The sequence below is a fragment of the Anomaloglossus baeobatrachus genome, chromosome 7, assembly GCF_048569485.1.
Source record: "Anomaloglossus baeobatrachus isolate aAnoBae1 chromosome 7, aAnoBae1.hap1, whole genome shotgun sequence".
NCBI lineage: Eukaryota > Metazoa > Chordata > Amphibia > Anura > Aromobatidae > Anomaloglossus > Anomaloglossus baeobatrachus.
The window spans coordinates 228493840-228509596 of record NC_134359.1 but is presented as its reverse complement, the minus strand read 5'-3'; the positions used below and the strand labels follow the sequence as shown (position 1 = coordinate 228509596).

At 42.6% G+C, this 15757-nt stretch overlaps 1 long non-coding RNA gene across 1 annotated transcript in view; it reads left to right on the top strand.

Moving 5' to 3' along the window:
- LOC142245316 (uncharacterized) overlaps window positions 1-15757 on the top strand; it is a 146970-nt gene that overhangs the window by 105790 nt on the left and 25423 nt on the right. Inside the window, exon 2 of the long non-coding RNA XR_012724764.1 lies at window positions 3712-3794. This is a non-coding gene — a long non-coding RNA (uncharacterized LOC142245316). The remainder of the gene's footprint in view (window positions 1-3711; window positions 3795-15757) is intronic.

The window sequence follows — 15757 nt, the reverse complement described above, 5'->3', positions numbered from 1 at the left end:
TAAACATGGATACCTAAGGCCCTGCAATGCCCTGCACATGAGGTAAGTGACATATCTAATTAGGAGAACTATACTACATTTCTAATTGGAGGTATTTGCTAATATTATTATAATTACTACACCTACTACATATAGTGATAGGATCTTGGAGATGGGACTAACCCTAATAGCCTTTTTAGGCTATGTGTGCACTAGAAATGTGAAGTTTCTCAAGAAAATTTCTTGAGAAACTTCTGGGAGTGAAAGATTTCCGGACCTCCGGAAAAAATCCGCACCAAATCCGCATGCGGATTTGCAGCGGATTAGCCGCGGAATAGCCGCGGAATTGCCGCGATTTTCCCGCGGGTGGTTCCCTGCGGATTTTTGCAGGCTGTACTGCCGAAATCCGCAGGGTACCTGCGGAAATAATGGACATGTTCATTTTCTCAAGAAAGTTTCTCGAGAAATTCTTCTCAAGGAAATTTCTTGAGAAAAATCCGCACCAGTGCGCACAGCTATTTTTTTTTACCATAGAATTTGCTGGGAAATGTCTGCACAAAGATTGCAGACATTTCTCAAGAAATTTCCGCGGCAAATCCGCGGGTAAATCCGCGGGTAAAAAGCTCTAGTGCGCACAGAGCCTAAGGGTTTAATGGTTGAGTTTAAAAATGGTACAGTATAATGAATCTATAAATATCTAGTATATTTTCAATACATACTGTTTAATATATATTTTTATTTTATGTCAGTTGAAGTGCAACATGCTAAGAAGATTTTTCAGCTTTATAGCTGTATAGAACCATTATTAGAAAAATTTTAGTTCACTTTTTAGCTCTTTAGTTTTAGTGTTTTGAGACTAGAGAAAAGTGGTCTATGCTGGTTCTGCTCTGACACCAATATCTGCAAATTACCATTTGGCACTAAAACGCACAAAATCCTGCCATCACTTTACTCACTGATCATCATCATCTTAGTCCCCCCTAAATATGTTTTAGGGGGGACTGTTGGCTGGAAAAGTCATGTCTTGCCATGCCATAACTACAAAACATATACATCTGCACTCTAGAATGCTAACAATGAATAAGGGAACTCTGGTATTGCATTACTGCTATAGGAATATGTGAAAAAAAGAGATATTTATGATATGTATTGGCCAATGCATGTGAGCCCAGTCACCATGGCAAGGTAATCTCTGTATACCGGGAACCTATCTTGAAATGTCAGTATCTGGATTAAAAACCTCGATGTCTTGGCAGCTAGACTAAAAACCTAACTTGAAATGCCCCTATCTGGGTTGAAACCTCCATGTCTGGGCAGCTAGATTCCAGTTATAAAGGGGAGTAAACACAGCCTGGTTAGAGGGTGGAGTGCTCTACAAATATACAAAAAGATGGACCCGCACATCCAATAGGTGTGAACAGGTGCTAGCTGGAAAAACATTCTAACTACAAAACATATACCAATGCATAAGGCAGGTATTAGAGAATTTTAGTGATCGCACAGAAGTATTGGCATATACTGTATATAGTTTGTGTATTTGTGACTATAATATGTATTTGTGTGTGTTTTACATTATGTATATATTTTTGTGTGTGTATGTATGTACAGGATATGTAAAAGTGTGTGTGCATGTATGTATATGCTGTATGTATCTTTCACTTTGTGTGCATGTGTTTCTCAGTTTATATATATGTACTTATGTAATTATGTGTGTAATATGTAAATGTGTTCCTTAATTCTACACTGTTTAAAACCCTGCATATGTTCCTATTAAAGGGAATTTGTCAGCAGGTTTTTGCTACATCATCTGAGAGCTGCATGATATAGGCAAAGAGAATCTGAATCTAACTATGTATCCCTTAGATTACTGGCTGCATGTAGCAGAGCTTAACCAGCTGCTCCCACCCACACCAGGCTCTGTATGTACCAAATCTATAGACAAAAACTGCTAATCACAAATGGGATGGAGTGAGACTTGAGCTCTTGTGCTCCTGAGTCCAGTAATGGTAAGGCTACACACTTTGTGATAAGAGACACTTGGCTGTAATCTCTATTTTAACCCTTGCAGCATTGCAGCATGTGGTCTTCAGATGAGATATAAAAAACCTACTGACAGATTCCCTTAAAGCCCTGAATACATATATTAGTTATTAGTAAATGATTGATTAGAAGATTACTTACAAAAGAAATGTTACCATGAAAATGTGTGATTGTTGTTTTTCTGTTACTCCATATCACAAATTTAAAGAGTATTCATTGATCCCCCCCCATAACTAAATAGTACACATGAAATTAATAAACTTTGTAATATCTCTTATTAGAGGAATCTGCATCTTTCTTTTCCAGGACTGATCATTCATTCTAAAATTTCTCAATTCACGATTGATATTTGATATAAAAGTAAATAAAGATTTTCCCCATTACTGAGATATTGGTAGATGTTGGTGCTCATAAATTTCTATGGAGAACTGTAACTGTTGCTTGAGCAGAACTTGCTGCAAACTGTCTTCAGCTCTTGCCCCCTCCCTTTCCTTCTCCATAAAACTTTAAAAGCACCAGCTGTCATCTCCTAACTCCATTATAGGAAAGTTTATATTTTACCAAATATACATTTTACAGATTTTACTAATGAATCGAGAGGATAATGTCAGTCCAGGAGGTGAAAGAAGTAAAATTCTCTGATAAGATATATCACTATGTTTTTCTAATATTTTTATTTATGAAATAAAAATTAAAATGACTGTTACTCTTTAAAATGGAACTATAGGTAAAAATGAAAAATAAATTTTGAAAAGAGCGGTTATATAAAACTATACATCAATCTGCTCAGCTGCTAGTGCCCTGTAACATGATGACTGCAGATTGTACTACATTTTCATAGTGTTTTTTAAGAAATGTTAAGCATAAATTAACAACATCTAAAACCCAAAAATATAAATGAAGCTTAAAGGGAACCAACCAGCAGGATTTTCATATATAAAGTAAAACCAGTGCTATACTGGTGCTAGGATGCTGATTGTAAGCATACATTTTGTTCTGAGATTGGAGGTTTTATTTCCGAAATATGTACAAGTAAAGTTCCAGCAATGCACTGCTATTTGATTGACAGGTGCAACAGCAAGGGAATATGTGGGTCAGGTCTTGCTATCTATTCCCACCCCTGTCTGCCTGCTTGGCCTTCCACTCCCTGTTGCCGTCATAGAAGTTAATTCAGGCACAGGCAGACAGATAGGAGCGGGTATAGATAGCAAGATCCGACCCACATATTCCCTTCCTGTTGCACCTGTTAATCAAATAGCAGTGCATTGCTGGAACTTTACTTGCTCATATTTCTGAAATAAAACATTCAATCTCTGAACAAAAGCTATGCTTACATTCAGCATCCTAGGGACAGTATAGCACTGGCATTACTTTATATATGAAAATCCTGCTGGTTGGTTCCCTTTAAGTTATGCCTGAACATTTGACAGATACATGATTACTTTGGGCCTTGCTTCTCCTGGATATGCCAGCACATTCTTTTATATACTTTCCTTTTGTTGTGATAAGACTGATCATTATGATGCTACTTCTAATTGTAGAAAAGGCAAATCTGGCTTTTTTGGAAAGTATCCAAGGGCTTTGTTGAATTATTTTCCTAAATAACACAGATAGTGATCTGTGTCTTGTGGTAATTATGATTATTTTATTAGCTTAGACAAAGGAATCTCAGTTCTTTTTTTTTTTCTACAGGCTCTTATTCCAGGAGGTATATGTTAGTGGCAATTGATGACGATTAAAGAGGAACAGATCTTTTGAAAATTCAAATTTACCAGGTGCGTTGAGTTTTCCACCAAAATTTAATTGTTTGATGCAAATTTCAATGTATAGAGCTTCTAATTGCCCAGAAAAGACATTCTTCTTGTGTAACATATCTCGCAGTGTATTAAACCCCTTTTGTTTGCGCTCTTTAAAAGAGTTGTCTACTACTTGTCAACCCCTTCTCGTTTCTCTTCTTTGCCCCCACTGGAAAAAAAAAGCTTGTACTCCCCTCCTGTGCCAGTGCTGTTCCAGCAGTGTCACCATTCGCTCTCACGGGCCTCACGTGAAATTGTTACGTCACAAGAGACCTGCATCCAATCAGTACTGGCTTCACTCTCCCCGCCTTCAGATGTATAAGAAATCAAGAGGAAGTGGGAGCTGCGGCTGCTGCTCACAATCTGTCAATTACTCATAGGCCCGAAGGCAACCAGAGTGAAGCCGATGCTGTTATAGATCAATCTATTCAGTTACATAGACTCTGCAGGTTCAACACCTCCCTGTCACTTAACGCTTTATTTATTCACAGACTGAGACTTTGAATTTGAAAATTTTTCAGCACTGTAGTAAAAATATTATTATTATTATTATTATTATTATTATTACCCACAATTAGATTTAGGCCTTTAAATCTGTCTGTAAGGCCCCTTTCACATGTCAATGATTCTGGTACGTTTGTGCTTTTTTTATACGTACCAGAATCACTGACATACGCAGACCCATTATAATCAATGGGTCTGCTCACACATCAGTGATTTTTCACTGATTTTGTCTCCGTGCAGAATCACAGCCACACGTGCACGCTGCACGGAGACAAGTCAGTATTTTTCTGGCATCACTGATGACCCACGGACCACACTTATGGTGTGATCCATGTGTGATCAGTGAAACACGTACCAGAAAATCACGGACATATTAAATATTAAACATTTTCAACTTACCTTGCCTGCGATTCGCTGTGCAGCCTCTGCTCTCGGCAGCTTCTACCTGGCTCATGAATATTCATGAGAGCAGGAAAACCCGACCAGGAAGTAGGTGCTGAGAGCGGTGGGCGGACGCTGGAGACCCGAGGAGATCAGCACCATGGACAGCAGCAGTGAAGGCAGGTGAGTAATGTCCATATGCAATCACGGATAACGGATTGCACATGGACAACCCATGTGTGCCGTCAATCACGGAACACGGAGGGACATGTGCGTGTTTTACACGTCAGTGAAGAACGTCTGTGTTTTTCACTGACGTGTGAAACGGGCCTAAGGCTACTTTCACACATCAGTTTTTTGGCATCAGGCACAATCCGGCGTATGCCTGATGCAACGGATCCGACGCAGAATATGCAAAAACGGATGCATCAGATCCTTTTTTTTACGCATCTGGTATACCTGATCCGTAAAAAAACAGATCCGTCGCATCCGGTTTTGCATCCGTTTTGTCCGTTTTTTTGCTGGATCTGTTTTTTTACAATAAATTGGAGCATGCTCAGTTTAAAAAAACTGATCTGGTGGCCGCATTCGTTTTTTGCCGCATTATGCCGGATCCGGCGTCCATAGGCGATGCGTTATTTTGGCAGAGACAAAAAACGTTACAAGAGACGTTCCATCCGGCCGCCGCATTAACCAATTACGACGGATCCGGCAAAAGCCGGATGCAACGCAAGGCCATCAGGCACAATCCGGTGGTAATACAAATCAATAAGGATAAAACGGATCTGGCGCCGGATCCGTTTTCTCCGTTTTTTCCGGATTGTGCCTGATGGAAAAAAACTGATGTGTGAAAGTAGCCTAATGATGAGCGACCTCTTCTGTAGGCTGTACATTCCTAGAATGGCTACTGGCTTCTTTGTCCTCATCTTTTATAGTTTTTTTTTTTAAAGGGAATCTGTCACCAGGTTTTTGCTACCTCATCTGAGAGCATCCTGATGTAGGCAAAGAGACCATGAATCCAACGATGCATCATTTAGTTTACTGGATGCAGCGATTCTGATACAATCAGAGTTTTTAGATTTAGCAATGCAGCAGAGCTCTGAGAACTTCCCCCGCCCACACCAGGCTCTGTATAGTTATTGTACATTCACAGCAAGATGCTAGACACTGGAGGGGGCATGCAAAAGGCAATATAATTTAGCAGTGATAAGGTCTTGGTGCTAAATCAATCATTGCAAGTAAACAACACCATGAATGTTGATAAGAGAGGCATCATTGAAATCTGTTAACCCTTGCATGCTGTCTTCAGATTACATTTCAAAATTCTACTCACAAATTCCATGTAATAGTTCCATCTGATTGGCTACTCTGAACCATATGATGTTAGAGCTGAAGCACATTATGAGGAAGTGTGCACATCTGTGCCTGATATCATGAGTGGCCTCTCTTGCTGATGCAATCTTCAGCAGTGTGTAAAATTGTGAGTTCTTTTTTGTTCATCCTCCCGAATCGAATTGCAAATTGTTTGAATTCGGCAGTATCTTCAAACTTTAGGAAAGTTAGGACAGTAATCGAAGATGAATACATCAGAGGATGAGTATGTTACGGGGGCAAAGGATTTAAAGCACTGCTCCTGTATGAAATTAAAGAGGTTGTCCCCTACATTTACATTGATGGTCTATTCTTAAGGCCCTGTTACACGCAACGACATCGCTATCGAGATATCGCTGGGTTCACGGAATTTGTGACGCATATCCGGACTCGTTAGCGACGTCGTTGCGTGTGACACCTACGAGCGACTGCTAACAATCCGAATACTTACAAAAATCGTTGATTGTTGACACATCCTTCATTTCCCAAATATCATTGCTCGTTTGGTACGCAGATTGTTCGTCGTTCCTGAGGCAGCACACATCGCTAAGTGTGACAAACAACAGCGTTCCTGCGTCCTCCGGCAACGAGGTGGGCGTGACGTTCATACGGCTGCTCTCCGCCCCTCCGCTTCTATTGGTGGCCGTTGTGTGACATGGCTGTGACGCCGCGCGAACCTCCCCCTTAGAAAAGAGTTTGTTCGCCGGCCACAGCGACGTCGTTAGGAAGGTAAGTACGTGTAACGAGTCCAAGCGATATTGTTTGCCACGGGCAGCGATTTGCCCGTGACGCACAAACGACGGGTGCAATCGCTAGCAACATCGCTAGTGATGTCGCTGCATGTAAAGCGACCTTTAGGATAGGTCATCAATGTTTGAATGGCCGGTGTCCGACACCCCACTGATCAGCTGTTCTCGGTATTGGTGATGGCAGGAGGCAGACACAAATGTTCAGTTCCGGAGCTTCCCCATCTTCTGATAGTAGCCGCAGCTGGGTTCTGCACATACGCCACCTATTGATCTGAATGGGAGGCAGATGTGCAGTGCCTGGTCGCAGCCACTATTAGAAGATGGAGCAGCTCTGGAACTGAGCATTGCCTGCTGCCGCCACTGGAACCAAGAGCAGCTGATCGGCGAGGTTGAAGGGTGTCGGACCAAGGCCAATCAGACATTGATGACCTATCCTAAGGATAGACCATCATTGTAAATGTAGGGGACAACCTATGTAATTTCACACAAATTATACATTCACTACTCTCCATTACACAATACCTTGTAAGAAGAGCCTAAATTGTTGGCTTCCATATTAAAAAATTACATTAAAACATCTACTAACAGCACTTCTACATTTTTCATATGTAAATGATCATAGGGCAGGTATAAAGCAATTTTAGTTAATTAATTTAGATTGATTTGCAAGATTAAAGGGATATTCCGATTTTCAAAGATTGATATTGTCCAATAGCGCTTGTAAAATCAAAGCACTTATTCAATTTACTCATTAAAATTTTGCAGCTGTTCTTGAGATATTATTTTTTTCTACAGTTTGATGGCTAGGAGACGAACCACATCTGTTGTGTAGTTTGTAAGCATTGTGCTGAATCTGGCCGTGATTTGGGGATAACTGCGCCCTCCAGCGATCTTGACCAGTTTCAAAACAGTGCTTACAATCTCAATAGAAAACAGCTTGTAAGCATTACGCATGTCTAGCAGTGGTCGGTCTCCAGAGTAACAAACCGTAAACAGAAGAAAACCAGAGTGTTACTATCTCAAGAACAGTTAAGTATTTTAATGGCGAGTAAATTGCAATATTGTTTATATTTCCATGAACTATTCGACAATACTCATTCATAAATTTAAAAATAATTCTTTATAGTTAAGTCACATGCTGCAGCTGTACAATTGACCGTAACGACTGCACTATTTCCCTGTAAAATTAAGTGACCTGCCTGCCATTTAAAAGAATATCATTAACCTGCACATATGAGATTAATGAGTAGGTTAATAGTGTTCTGATGCCATGTGGTCATCACACTGTTAGCCCCGCTGCCTAGAGGGAATTAACTTTATTCCCCCTGGCAGCCCCTGGTTTTCTGTAATAGGGGTGTGGTCAACGCAGTTTCAGTCACTTCTGTGTAACCGCACCCCCGGCGCTAACTGATAGCCAGCGCTCTACTGATGCATTGCTGAGCGACTGTCAGTCAGGGCGGGGGGGAGTGGTTACAGCTGCCGCTCACTATGTACAGAGCGGCGACTGAAACCACATTGGCCTCTCCTCTATGACTGAAATCCTGAGGCTGCTGGGAGGAATAAGGTTCTTTTCCTCCCAGTAGCAAAGATCTAAGTGCAGATTAACCACATATCTGCAAGTTAATAGCATTCTTTTTACATGACAAGTTCCCTTTGAAAGGGAATCTATCAGCAGGCTTTTGCTATGTAAGTTGAAGGCAACATACTTCAAGGGTTAACGCATAATGTTCAGGCATGCCTGTTTTGTCAGTCTCATCTTTTGTTTATTTGCTATGTTTGTTTCAGCAGCAGGATCCTTATCATTACAGGACTAAAAACTCATGTGCAGGGCAGACTGACACACCCCCTGCTGTAATTGTACCTCACTGTTAATGTAGAATCACTGTAGAGAGCCTGGTGTGGGCGGAGGCTAAACCTAAAAATTCAGATTGACTCAGAACGGCTGCACCCAGTAATCTAAGTGATACATCGTTGGATTTAGGATCTCTTTGCCTACATTATGCTGCTCTAAGATGAGGTTGGAAAAAACTGCTGACAGATTCCCTTTAAGGAGCTGTTAAAAGACCGCAGCAGCTCAGTGCAGCTAAAGCTAACCACAAACCATGTAATTACAAGTATTTGGGTTAATAAATTCAGTTTTAAACAATTATTGTTGCGTAAGGTTTCCTACAAATTGCAGAATCACTTTGCTTGTTGGATGAACTTGTATTTTATTACAATCGATTTGAATTGTGTGCAGTAATTTGTGACAATGGATTCCCATACCCAGAACGTCAGTTCACGGCGCTGACAGTATGTATTGAGATGCAATGCGCTTCCATTATGTTAGTGTTTTTATATTTTGAAATCAAAGCTTTCCTACATATAAAGTCATATTCCACAATGCATTTTCTTAGCCCTTTTGAAGCAGAACTAATGGACGATCAATGCACAGACTGACATGAGTTGCAGTAGCAGCCAGCTTTTAAAGAGAACATCCTGCTCCTAGGAGACCGTACATATTTTTAGGCTGCAGGCAGGAATATCACATGGCTGCTATCATTACTTGTAGGCATTGCAGGATTTAATAGTGTCCTAGATAATAAAAGCCTACCTTGAGTTAAGGTACTGTACACAAGAACTGTATTAATAAATATATAAACTCTAAGGTTTTGAATATATTTTTATGATATACAGTAACTCTTTTTTTGTATTTTATTATTAAAGGGAACCTGTCACCAGGTATTTCCCTTATGAGTTGCAGCCACCACCGGTGGGTTCTTATGTACAGCATTCCAGAATACTGCATATAAGAGCCCAGGCTGCTGTGTAGAACATAGAAAACACTTTTATAATACTCCTCTAGTAGGCAGTCCGGTCCTATGGGTGTCGCTGCTCTCGGTCCGGCGCCTCCTCCATATTGTGGGATCGTCATCCTCCTTCTCAGCCCCGTCGGCATGATGTGTCCTGCGCCATTCACAGAGAGGAGAGCCATTGCATTTGTGCTGCCCCGGTGTTAGTCGGGCTGTTCGGATTCGGGATCGTCGTGGCTCGAGGGGTCCGGACCCGGCTTGGCGGACACTTTGATCTGTTAAAAGGGGGATATTTACAGGGGAAAATTTCGTGACGCCACCTGTGGGTTGCGGTAATGGGAGTCCCGCCACTGCTGGAAGGAGTATCGGGGCAGATGGTGTGAAGCAGCAAAGTGTCAGTCCCTCCGCAGGTAGGGAAGGCCCCAGGCTCAGGGTGTTGGTAGATTTGGGAGGACAGGGTGCAGGGGACCAGGGTACTCACTGTGGGTAGTCATGGTGTTGGATGAGGTTTAGAAAGGAGACACACGGATTGTAGGTAAACCAAAGTCTCTGTGTACAGCTGCCGCTGCCAGGAGCCCGTCCAAGTGCCCGGTCCCACCGGTGTCATTTAGTGATTCAAAGCCTGCTTCCATACACAATTTGTTGTCCTTTGATGGTCCCAGTGGCTTGAAGCTGTTGGGGGCCCTACTCACTATGTGTAGTGTAGCTGTGCTCTTAAGGGATGGCACTTGGGACTTCAGTGGGCTACTATGTCTGGAAAAACCCTGTCCCCCTCGTTGTGCTGATGCCCTCAACCTCTGAGCTTGTCCTTGAAGATCCTCTCCCTTTCAGGTGAATTGTCAGGCGGTTGAATCGGCTCCTGACCTAGGGTCCTGTACCCCGTCGTGCTCGGTATTGGTCAGTTCTGTTGGGCCCTTCTGGTGCCGACAGTCCTCCAAGACTACGTCCATCACACCCTTGTCCAATGTCCCTGCAGCCGGTCCCCGACTCCTCTGGACCCAAATCACTGCTTGCGCCCCAAACAGTTCCCGTAGCTCCCCAGGAGCTCACTCTCCCAGCTCCCCCTCTCTGAAGATCACTTAGTTCTACTCCTCACTCTCTGTCTCCCTCTTTCAGTCTTCCCATTTCTCACGTGGCTGGCCCATTTTCCAGCTAGACCAACCCACTGGTGTGTCTGACAGTGACTGATGTGAGGTGATTGGGTTTTGTAGTGCAGATAGGAGTGACATCGGTTTCTTGGGTACCTGGAACCATGGGGGGTGGGCCCTGCACCCTAGGTAAGGATGCAATTCCCTGTGGCACCCTGATGTATTCAGGGGCGCCACACACTTCTGCGTGGACACAGTTTGACCCGACCTGCAAAGTACTCTATTGCGCAGGCACAAGAAAAGGTCAATAACCGCCCACGCATACACACTACGGTAATTTGCTCTGCCCTCAGTCGAGCAGTTCAAACTGCGCAAGCCCAGGAGTGCAATGGAGGCATCTCTGTTAATGATGCAGGATGCGCCATGCACACGGGCCTGGGCAGGAGGCTGGCAATCGTAAGAAGAGAGGAGGCGCCGGACCAAGAGCAGCGACGCTCATCGGACTGGACCGCCCCCCTAGGTGAGTATTATAAATTTGTTTTTTACGTTATACACAGCAGCCTGGGCTCTTATATACAATATTCTAGAATGCTGTATATTTGATCTCACTGGTGGTGGCCACAGGTCATAAGGGAAAAACCTGGTGACAGGTTCCCTTTAAAGCGATAAACTGAAGGTGGTGGCTTGGTGTTTTTAATTATCAGTTCATGCTCACACAATGCTTTATTTTTGCAGGGTTTTTTTTAGAAGGGGTGGGGGGGCTGGGGGGGTATGAAATATACAGTATTTTCAGAATTAAATTGATCACTTTTTTTGTATTTTTCTTATGTTTTTTTTATGCAGTTTTGAGGCATTTTTATGTTAAATGGGTAAAAATATGCAGCAAAATGCTGAAAGAATTGACCTGCTGCATAAAAATAAACATACTTCAGCTTTAGAAGCACATGCAAAAACGCATTTCGTGAATGAAATATTAAAATTCCCATTTAGGCTGTGTGCACACAGTGTGTTTTTTTCACATATTTTGTATAGTTTCGTCACAAAACTGCATTCAATTCCTTATGCTAGCAAATACAATGAAAATCTTGACGTTTTGTGCACACGCTACTTATTTGTCCCTTGCAGATTTGGTGCAGAAATAAATCTGCGGCGTGTCAATTCTTTCAGTGTTTTTTGTAGTGTTTTTCCATCCTAGAATGCCCCGAAAACGCATTGGAAAAAATGCGGCAAAAACAGAACATTTTCCTGCTTAGAGATACAGAAATGGTGCATACATTTTTGCAACCAAATACTCAATGTGCGCACGTAGCCATAGTTTGCTTCTACTTTAAAACAGATTTACTTCTGCAAAAAGAAACAGAAAAAAAAACAGTAAAAAAAACCAGAAAAAAAATGAAAAAACTCTACGTGTGAACAAGCTCTTACTGTCTGGTCGCCCAGACTACTAGATCAGAATTCATTGATGAGACTGAAATACATTTTTAAGGATTTTGAAAAGATAGTGATGAGATGTGACACCAACCTACTAAGAAATAATGTCACTAAATTTCAGGTGATTTCCAATCTGTTTTGTATACCATTTTGTATTTTACTATTTAATAAGAAGGGTTAGAAAACTACAGTAATTTTGCCATGGATTTTGGGGTTTTTATAGTTTTCACTGCACAGTATAAATGACATGGTAGCTTTATTCTGAGGACTCTATGTTTTTTCATGAAATTCTACATTTGCACCAGGCAGCCTAATAAGCTTCTTGCATGGCAGATCTTGGGTCCTTTGTTAAGGTGTGCAGTGTGGGCACTGAGGGGGTGACTGAGGGAGCCCCCTACTTCTGTCTAATCATTTAGACCATGGGTCCCCAATTCCAGTCCTCAAGGGCCGCCAACAGTGCATGTTTTCAGGATTTCCTTAGTATTGCACATGTGATAATTTAATCACCTGCACAGTTGATGATTCAAACACCCATGCAATGCTAAGGAAATTCTGAAAACATGCACTGTTGGCGGCCCTCGAGGACTGGAGTTGGGGAACCTTGATTTAGACATTGAGCGATCTCAGCACTCGCAGTTGAGGGAGTGGACACAGCTCCTGTGGCTTCACCATTACTGGTCAATAATATCACATCAGCTGACATAAACTGGGTAGCTCATGTAACACATTTTTAGAGTGCAGGTCTTTAAAGGGGTTGTCCTGTTCTATGTCAAACCCTTCTGATTCCACATGTTTCCCTCAGGTAAAAAAATAAAACCTATACTCACCTCCCATACCGGTGCCCTTCTAGCGGTGTCCGGAATTGCAGTGCTGGGTCTCATGTGGGGTTGTGACATCACACGAGCCCAGTGTCCAATCATTGTCAGCTTCTGTCTCCTCGCCATTGGACCAAACAAGCAATCAACAGGAAGTCTGAAGGCGGGCAAAGAGAAGCCGGAGCTGATTGGACACGGGGCTCACGTGACGTGACAACAGCATGTGAGCTGCAACAATGGCACCAGTACAGGAGATGAGTACTTCTTTTACCTGCGGGGAAACATGTGGAATCATGTCCTAGTAGTGGGCAACCTCTTTAAAAGGAATTAGCCACCAGGTTTTTGCTACCTCATCTGAGACCAGCTTAAGATAGGAGAAGAGACCCTGATTCCACAACTACCATCGGGGTATTATACCCTTAAAACAGGCACACCTGTGGGCTTTTACAATTTCTTTGGCTACAATTGGTTTCACAACCACTTTTCAAGCTAGAATAGTTGTGGACCCTTGACCTAGATGCTCTAGACTCTAGGTTGCCAACCTGTGGTACAAATAGTCCAGTAACATATGTCATATCCCGTGGAGGTATTTGCATGTCATTTTAAAAAGCAGCACAGTTTCTGGGGAAACTTTGATATTATTTGTTTGCATACAGGGTATTTCACTTTGGAATGTAGAGAAACACTAATGTAGAACCCGTATAGTTTCGCCCTTGCCTATAGGTCAAAGTGTAAAATAAAATGGCCATTACCAGTAAATATATCAGTATAAATTCCCAGTGGTTTAATCAGGGTGAATGATTTGACATTTTTTTAATCGTTTTGTGCGTAGTCACTGTGTTGCCGTCTTTAACGAATAATTTTCTTATGATGTAGCCATTGCAGTTGCTGCCAGTAGAAGCTTTTTGCCAATGACTAAATCTCTTCATATAAAGCAATGGAAATACTGACATCTGCAGGATGTAAAATATATATTTATATGTGCCTAATTAGGAATGATGGATTTCATGGTGAGAGCAGTGGTGATTTCTGCAGAGAGTAGCCATAATATTTGGGCATGGGTATTGAAATCGGTGATTGCTTGTCTGTACAAAGTTTGTACATGAGTTATTTTGTCAGTGGTCTCTTTCACTTTAAATATCTCCTAGTAGTCTAAGCAGGGGTGGACATATCATTGGTGCAACCAGGGGCCCAGCAGGTACGGGGGCCCATGTCTATCTCCAAAACAGGAGGAATTGGGCATTAAGATGAGTTCTTGGGCTGCAAGGTGCCCATATACTGCTCCTACACAGAGATCCTTTTCTGTCTGTGTCCGCCAATGACTCTAAAGGGTGCTTTACATGCTGCGACATCGCTAGCGATTGCTAGCGATGTCATGCGCGATAGCACCCGCCCCCGTCGTTGGTGCGATATGTGGTGATCGCTGCCTTAGCGAACATTATCGCTATGGCAGCGTCACACGCACATACCTGTTCTGCGACGTCGCTGTTGATGCTGAACAATCCCTCCTTCAAGGGGGAGGTGCGTTCGGCGTCACAGTGACATCACAAAACGGCCGTCGAATAGCAGAGGAGGGGCGGAGATGAGCGGCCGGAACATGCCGCCCACCTCCTTCCTTCCTCATTGCTGGTGGACGCAGGTAAGGAGATGTTCGTCGTTCCTGTGGTGTCACACATAGCAATGTGTGCTGCCGCAGGAATGACGAACAACATCGTACCTGCAGCAGCAACGATATTAAGGAAATGAACGACGTGTCAACGAGCAACGATTTTTCACATTTTTGCGCTCGTTGATCGTCGATCATTGGTGTCACACGTTGCGATGTCGCTAACTGCGCCGGATGTGCGTCACTAATGACGTGACCCCAACGATATATCGGTAGCGATGTCGCAGCATGTAAAGCACCCTTAAGTGTTAATACGGCCTATTGTAATATACACAATAATGGCTAAAAGGAGAGCGGGATCATCAGTATTTCTACCTTATGTATTATTAAAATGTAATATGGCATGATCTTCCAATGTAATGAGCCAGTAATTATTATTTATAAATTAAACCGGTCGTCCAGGATGAAAAAGAAAATGTCTTCTTTGTTCGTGAAATGTGTCTAGTATTGCAGCCCAATTCACGTGATTGAGAATGAGTTGTAATACGAGACACAGCCCATGGGCAAGAGAGAGATGATTGATGTAGCTGAGCCTGGATGTTTATTGTAAGTTCAATAAAGTGCATCATAGATCCAGGACTTATGGTTCTTTTTCTGATGGGGCTAAGAACTTACCAGCAGGTTATTGCTAACTACCTTCCCGTTCTGCCCTCCAATGATGTCTTCCAGCTTAGGAAGCAGTTCTCCTACTTCCTTTCACCTCACATCGACAAAGCAGTTTTTCTCTTCCCCTCTGCTCGACAGTACATCACTGCCTATGTTGGATTAATGATGACATGCTACTTTTGTCTGTACATAGGGAATCATATATATATTTGGAAAAGACTGCTCATGTTGTGGTGTAAGTGGTCTTCCAGTGGGCTTGGTCTCACTCTATACATTTGTATGGAGTGAGTGCATCTAACCAGTGATCATGGCCATCCAGTGGGTGCGGCCTTGCTCAATACGTATGGAAAAGGTGCATCTGATTAGTGGGCGTGGCCATCCAGTGGGAGCGACCTCAATACAGTTGTAGGAAGTGAGTGCATCCGACTAGTGGTCGTGGCCATCCAGTGGGCTCGGCCTCGCTCAATACATTTGTATGGAGTGAGTGCATCCGACTACTGGTTATGGCAATCTAGTGGGAGCAACCTCAATACATTTGT